At 35.9% G+C, this 7,417-nt stretch overlaps 1 pseudogene; it reads left to right on the forward strand.

Annotated features, from left to right (window-relative positions):
- The first annotated feature begins 4,810 nt into the window (after window positions 1-4,810).
- Window positions 4,811-5,253, forward strand: LOC132518364 (large ribosomal subunit protein eL32-like; annotated as a pseudogene).
- Window positions 5,254-7,417: the final 2,164 nt, after the last annotated feature.

The following is a 7,417-nucleotide window of genomic DNA, read 5'->3' on the forward strand; positions in this document are numbered from 1 at the left end:
TTTGGAGATTAATCCCTTGTCAGTTGCTTTGTTTACAAATATTTTCTGCCATTCTGAGGGTTGTCTTTTTGTCTTGTTTATGGTTTCCTTTGCTGTGCAAAAGCTTTTAAGTTTAATTAGGTCCCATTTCTTTATTTTTATTTTCATTACTCTAGGAGGTGGGTCAGAAAACATCTGTGATTTATGTCAGAGTGTTCTGCCTATGTTTTCCTGTAAACGTTTTATAGTGTCTGGCCTTACATTTAGGTCTTTAATCCATTTTGAGTTTTTTTGTGTGTATGGTGTTAGGGAGTGTTCTGATTTCATTCTTTTACATGTAGCTGTCCAGTTTTCCCAGCACCACTTGTTGAAGAGATTGTCTTTTCTCCATTGTATATTCTTGCCTCCTTTTTCATAGATAAGGTGACTATAGGTGCGTGGGTTTATCTCTGGGCTTTCTATTCTGTTCCACTGATCTATATTTCTGGTTTTGTGCCAGTACCATACTGTCTTGATTACTGTAGCTTTGTAGTATAGTCTGAAGTCAGGGAGCCTGATTCCTCCAGCTCCGTTTTTTCTTTTTCAAGATTGCTTTGGCTATTCGGGGTCTTCTGTGTTTCCATACAAATTGTAAAATTTTTTGTTCTAATTCTGTGAAAAATGCCACTGGTAATTTGATAGGGATTGCATTGAATCTGTAGATTGCTTTTGGTAGTATAGTTATTATCACAATATTGATTCTCCCAATCCAAGAACATGGTATATCTCTCCATCTGTTTGTGTCGTTTTTTATTTCTTTCATCATTATCTTAGTTTTCTGAGTACAGTTCTTTTGCCTCCTTAGGTATTTATTCTTGGGTATTTTATTCTTTTTGTTGCAATGGTAAATGGGATTGTTTCCTTAATTTCTCTTTCTGATCTTTCATTGCTAGTGTATAGGAATTTTACATCAGGAAGTTTTTTAATATAGCCACTATGAAAAACAGTATGGAGGTTCCTCAAGTAATTAAAAATAGAACTGCCATATGATCCAACAATTCCACTTCTGGGTGTATATCCAAAGAGAACAAAATCATTATGTTGAAGAGACATTTGCACTGTCATGGTCATTGCAGCATTATTTCATAGTCAAGACATGGAAACAACCTAAGTGTTGACAGCTAAATGGATAAACAAATTGTGATACACACACACACACATCAGAATATTATTCAGCCATGAATAATTGAACTTTGAATTCATGAGTATTTCATGAATAATTGAACTTTCAATTGATATGTCTGTGAGTTTCATTTATATTGTTGTATGTGGATTTTGATTTTGATTCTCATTGTTACATACTACTATTATGGACATATACCACAGTTTATTTATCCATTCTAGTGTTGATAGGCATTAATAGTGTAGTTGGCAGTTTTGGCCTATTATAAACAGTGATGTTATAAACATTCTAGTTCCTATACTTTTGTAAATCCATCTATGTATTAGGTGTACACCTAAGACGGAAGGAAGAAAATAGAGAACAAAATTATATAGTTCTAAAATTAAATGTCTTTAAAATATAAATAATAGATGATAGACTCAGACATGACCATCTACTTAAGCAAATAATCTGAAATATTTTCCATTAGATATCACACATGGCTCTACTGATGTTCAAAGAGAGAAAATTTAACCAAATAGGCTTAAATGAAATTAAACACATCTTTGTCTGTCTTTGATGATTCAAATGTACCCTGGAAGGACCTTACATATATAAATAAAAGTTGTTAATTTTGGACGGTCACAGTGGTGAAAGACTGTTTAGAATAGATCAGTTTAAGCAGATTGCATTATATAAACTGAAAAAATCCAGCTCTGGGGAAATTTTTTAGAGTATTTAAAGTTTTGTCTTTTCATCTTTATTTTCATTTAAGAAAACTTTTTTTCTGAAAATAATTGGCTCTGAAAAGTATCTTTTAATAAAGATTTTAAAAAACTTTTTTCTAAACCTCTAACCCTTAAAAAAACTCACTGAATTACTATGCCTGCATTAATTTCCATCTACTGTTAATTTAAAACTCAGTGGATTTTCTTAAACTAAACATACTGTGTAACCAGCACTGAGATCCAGAAATAGATCATTACTGTACTACAGTACTATACGATCTGCAGTTGCTGAGTTCATGGGTGCAGAACTGTGTATAAGGAGGAACCACATAGAGGGATGGCCGAGTATAAGTTATACTCAGATTTTCAACTGTGTGGAGGGTTGTTCAACAATTCTCTCATTGTTCGAGGGTCAACTGTACATTGTGATTCAGCTTCTCCTTCTGCCAGATTCTGCCTTTCTCACATTCTTCCAGGTGAACTTCCTAAGAGCATTGTCCATCAACTTTCCCATTAAAAATCCCCATTTTCAGGAAACCCGATCTAAGAAAGTACCAGCACAAATCCCAGAACATCCATATGGAGAACTATTAGGCTTGCTAAGGAATGAGGAAAACTATGTGCTGCCGTGGCTGCAGGATTTGGCTAATATGTACCAATATACCATGAGGAGACAAGAGTAGATGTGCAGGATTGTATATGTTAAGGATGCTGAATGAAGGGGAACAGAACAGAAAAGAAAGTTGTGGATGGGGGAGTTTATCAATATGGGAGATAGTCCTGTGAAATAGAATTTAACACTCTGGCATCTACAGTGGGAGATCATGCTATTCTCTCCTAGGATAGCTATTAGAAAACATTTAAAAAAATACTGACAAAATAAATTAGGTAGGAATGTCAGAGTTATCAGGGCTGATGATGGAAAAAGGATTCAAAGATTCAGAAAGAGAGCTAGGTAGGATATATTACATAAAGCTGGATAAACAGCTGACAGTGTTTCACGCGAAGGCCTAGAGGACATGCCAGGTGACAGTACTAAGCAAGTAACTGGTGAAAGGGGAACAAAAATTGTTTAGGAGCTCAGGGATGGCTGTTCCGTCTAGGCAAAGAATGACAGTAAGAGATGCTGTTTTAGGACTGGGAATCCTGATAGCAATTAATTTGATTGCATCTCAAAATAGCAAAGAGGAGATGGTAGTGCTTAGCAATCAAAAGCAAGGTAAGTGCAATTATCACAACGAGCAACAAGATCTGTGTGGCAGATGAGGAAGCTTGACTCACAGTGAGATATAGAAATGGTTCACAGGATATGTTAGTCCTTACAGACATATGAATATGCAGCAAGCAAGCATTTTGCATAATATGTGCAATCAAAATAAATAAAAATAAATGATAAGGAGGCAGAGGGAAGCTGCCCATTAAAAAGTCACAATTCTTTTTTCCTAGATTCCACATGTGATCTGATTCTCAGCCCATGAACCCATTGACTGGAAGAGAGGCCTATGATGAAAGATCATTTTTCACTGTGACAAATGTATAACAGTAATTCCCCTGTACTTTACCTAGGTGACCCCGAACTTTAATTCAGGTGCCTCAGCACTGGGAAAAGGGAAATGTCCAGATCATTCCAGGGTTGATGTAAACATGAACATAGTGTGGACAGAAATTCCATATATTAAAAGGAATAAAATAGAATGTCTAGAACCCAAAATACGTTATGTGCAGATTAACCACCACAGAAAAAATATCAGTGAGCTTAAAGACATAACAATAGAAATTATCCATACAGATATATTTAGCTTTGGTGAAATATGGGATGGTACTAAGAACTCTAACAACAGTGTTATTAGAGTTCCAGGAAGGAGGTGGACAGGAATTGAATAAATAATGGCTAATATTTTCCAAATTTGTTCAAAATTATAAGGCTGCATGTCCTAGAAGCTCAAAAAATTCTAATCAAGAAAAAGAAAAGCAAAGGCACATAATTCAAATTTTATAAAATCATTGTTAAAGAGAAAATTTTAAAAGCAGCCAGAGAAAAGAGAGATTAAGTGCAGGAGAATAACCGTAAGAAAGTTGTTGACTTTTTATCAGAAACAATGCAAACCAGAATATTTTGGAACAACATCTTTAAAATGTTGAAAAAATGTCTGTCAACCTAAAATTCTATATCTAGAAAAACTATTCTTCAGAAATGAAGCTAAAATAAAAATATGTTCAGGAAAAGAAAAACGTGGAGAATTCATCACCCAAGGATCTGCAGAAGAAGAAAATTTACAGTAAATTTCTTCAGGCTGAAGAAAGAGTAAACCAGAGTTTTACTAAGAAATAAAACATACTGTGAATAGTCACTATGTAGATAAATTTTTTTTGTGTGTGTGTGGTACGCGGGCCTCTCACTGTTGTGGCCTCTCCCGTTGCAGAGCACAGACTCCGGACGCGCAGGCTCAGTGGCCATGGCTCATGGACCCAGCTGCTCCGCAGCATGTGGGATCTTCCCGGACCGGGGACGAACCCGTGTCCCCTACATCGGCAGGCAGACTCTCAACCACTGCGCCACCAGGGAAGCCCTATGTAGGTAAATTTTTAAAAATTCCTTCATTTTAAAATTTCTTTAAAATGTATTTTATTGTTTAAATTATAAAATAATAATATATTTGTGGGGTTTATGCCAATGAAGATGTAGATTATTTGACAATAAAAGTATAAAAAAGAGGAGGGCATAATAGAAATACACTGTTATACATTTCTTACATTAAAACTCAAGAGGCATGATATTACTTGAAGAAAGACTGTGATAAGATGCATATTGCAAACCCTAGAGCTCCTACTGCCTAAACTTAAAAGTTATAGCTAGTAAGACCATGGTAAAGAAAAATTGAATATTGAAAACATTTAAATAGTCATAAAGAATGCAGGGACGGAGAATAAAAAATATATGGGACACGTCCTCCTCAGCATCATGGCCGCCCTCAGACCTCTCATGAAGCCAAAGATCAAAAAGAGAACCAAGAAATCCATCCAGCACCAGTCAGACCGATATGTCGTAATTAAGCAGAACTGGCAGAAGCCCAGGGGCATGACAATAGGGTGTGCAGGAGATTCAGGGGCCAGATTTTGATGTCCAACTTTGGTTACTGGAACAGCAAGAAAACAAAGCACTTGCTGACCAGTGACTTCTGAAAGTTTCTGTCCACAGTGTCAAGGAGCTTGAAATGCTGCTGATGTGGAGCATATATTACTGGGCTGTGATTTCTCACATCGTCTCCTCTAAGAACCACAGAGCCATTGTGGAAAGAGCAGCCTAGCCGGCTGTCAGTCACCAATCCCAATGCCAGGCTGCACAGCGAAGAAAATGAAGAGACAGCTTGTGTGCACATTGTATTCGTGTTAATAAAACCATAAAACTCAAAAAAGTGTACATATAGGACAAATTGAAAACAAATAGCTGGATGGTACACTTAGAAACAACCATGTAAATCATTAGATTAATTATAAATGCTCTAAATTTTCTAAAAAAAGCCAAAGAATATTACACTGGATTTAAGTGCTAAATCCAATTTTATATCATCTAGAGGAAGTGCATTTTAAATATGGAGTTACAGATAGTCCAACAGTAAGAGAATGGGAAAATATACAGAGAAGTCCTCACAACCAGGAATATTGACAAAGATGAGAAGGGGAATTTCATAAAAATGAAAGTGTCAATTCTGAATCCCTGTGAACCTAATACCAGAGATTCATAAATCTATGAAGCAAAAACTGAGAAAAATCTGCAAGCAGAATTAGACAAATCCACATTACAGTTGAAATTTCTGCAGAAAATTACTAAGGATATAAAAGATGTGAATAAAATATCAACCAGCAGGACATACCTGAAATTTATAGAAGAATTCACCAAACAATGGAACATACAAAGTCTTTTTCAAAGAGCACATTCAACAGGTGGAACAAAAAATAAAATTAATTAATGAATAACTGAAAAAAAGAAACTGAACAGTTGTTTGGGACACCTTCCATCTGATTTCACATTAAATGGAGGCATATTGTGGAAATGAATCCTTAGTGGTTATCCAGACTTTAAAAGTACTCACATCAGTTATTAAGCTAATAGGAGCAATTTCAGTTTAAAAGCAGGACTTCCTGTCCACTTAATACTACAGTAGTATTGACTACATTACTTGGAAATACCCTATGTCTAATTTTCCATTCCTTAACTGGAGGAGAATATTGTCTTGAATGCAGATGCCTTAGATACCTTGTAATTTTATGTAACCAATTTCAATGGACTTTATGCCATTTTTAGCTTGTCACCTATGTGTGATTATCCCAGAAAACAATCTTTTTTTTCCCCAAACTCACTATTTATGTACTTACTATGTTTAAACTAATTACTGAACCTTAGTACTTCCCCATTGAAGAATGGGCTTATAAGTATACTTCCTCATGATTATATGATTTTTAGACTAGATGGTTTATTTGGTAGATTTCCTAGCATCATCTCCCTGGGCTCTAAGTTATTTAATACATTAATTTTGGGCAGTTCATCATGATGGTGTTAATTTTTTATTATAGCCTATTTAGTAGTTTTATCTTCTAAGATCACAAAGATTTTCTTTGATATTTTCTTAAACAAATTGTGGTATATCCAAACAATAAAAAGAAACAAACTACTAGACACACAACGTTGACGAATCTCAAAAAATGTGCTGAGCTACCTAGGACACAAAAGAACACATACCATATGAACCCATGTATATACTATTACAGAAGAGGTAAACCTAATCTATAGTAATCTCTGGCCTAGGCAACAACTGATAACATATCAGTTGTTGCCTAGGCCAGAGGTGAGGGTGGGTAAAATGCAAATGGATACAAGGAAAATTTGGGGGGTGATGGAAATATTCTGTATCCTGATAGGGTTGATGATCATATGGGTGTATACATTTGACAAGCTCACCAAACTGCAAACTTAAAATAGGTGCTTTTTTATTGCATGTAAGTCACACTTCAGTAAAGTTAATAAGGAAAAACAAACAAACAAAAAACTATTGTGTAGGCAGAAGAATGGAAGCAGGGAGACTAGCTAAAGTGCTGTGAATAATCTGAGCAATGATGGTTTAAACAGTAGAAATGGAAAACAAGAAGATAGATTTAGGATATGTTTTGAAGGCAAATTGTACATGATATGTTGATAATTTATATACGTACGTTTGAGAATGAGGATTCTGATGGACAGTGAGAAATAAGGAAAAATCCCTGAAAGTTTGCCTTAAAAAATTGGATAGTGTTATTTATTCAAAACAGTTCACCTGAGAAAAGAGTTTGGTAATTGAGTTCTATGAAGAATCAAGAGTACTATTTTGGCTGTGTTAATTTTAAGATGCTTTTTAAAAACACCTGTGGGAGGGCTTCCCTGGTGGCGCAGTGGTTGAGAGTCCACCTGCCGATGCAGGGGACACGGGTTCGTGCCCCGGTCCGGGAAGATCTCACATGCCGCGGAGCGGCTGGGCCCGTGAGCCATGGCCGCTGAGCCTGCGCGTCCGGAGTCTGTGCTCCGCAATGGGAG

The sequence above is a fragment of the Lagenorhynchus albirostris genome, chromosome 3 (assembly GCF_949774975.1).
Source record: "Lagenorhynchus albirostris chromosome 3, mLagAlb1.1, whole genome shotgun sequence".
In the NCBI taxonomy this organism is placed as follows: Eukaryota; Metazoa; Chordata; class Mammalia; order Artiodactyla; family Delphinidae; genus Lagenorhynchus; species Lagenorhynchus albirostris.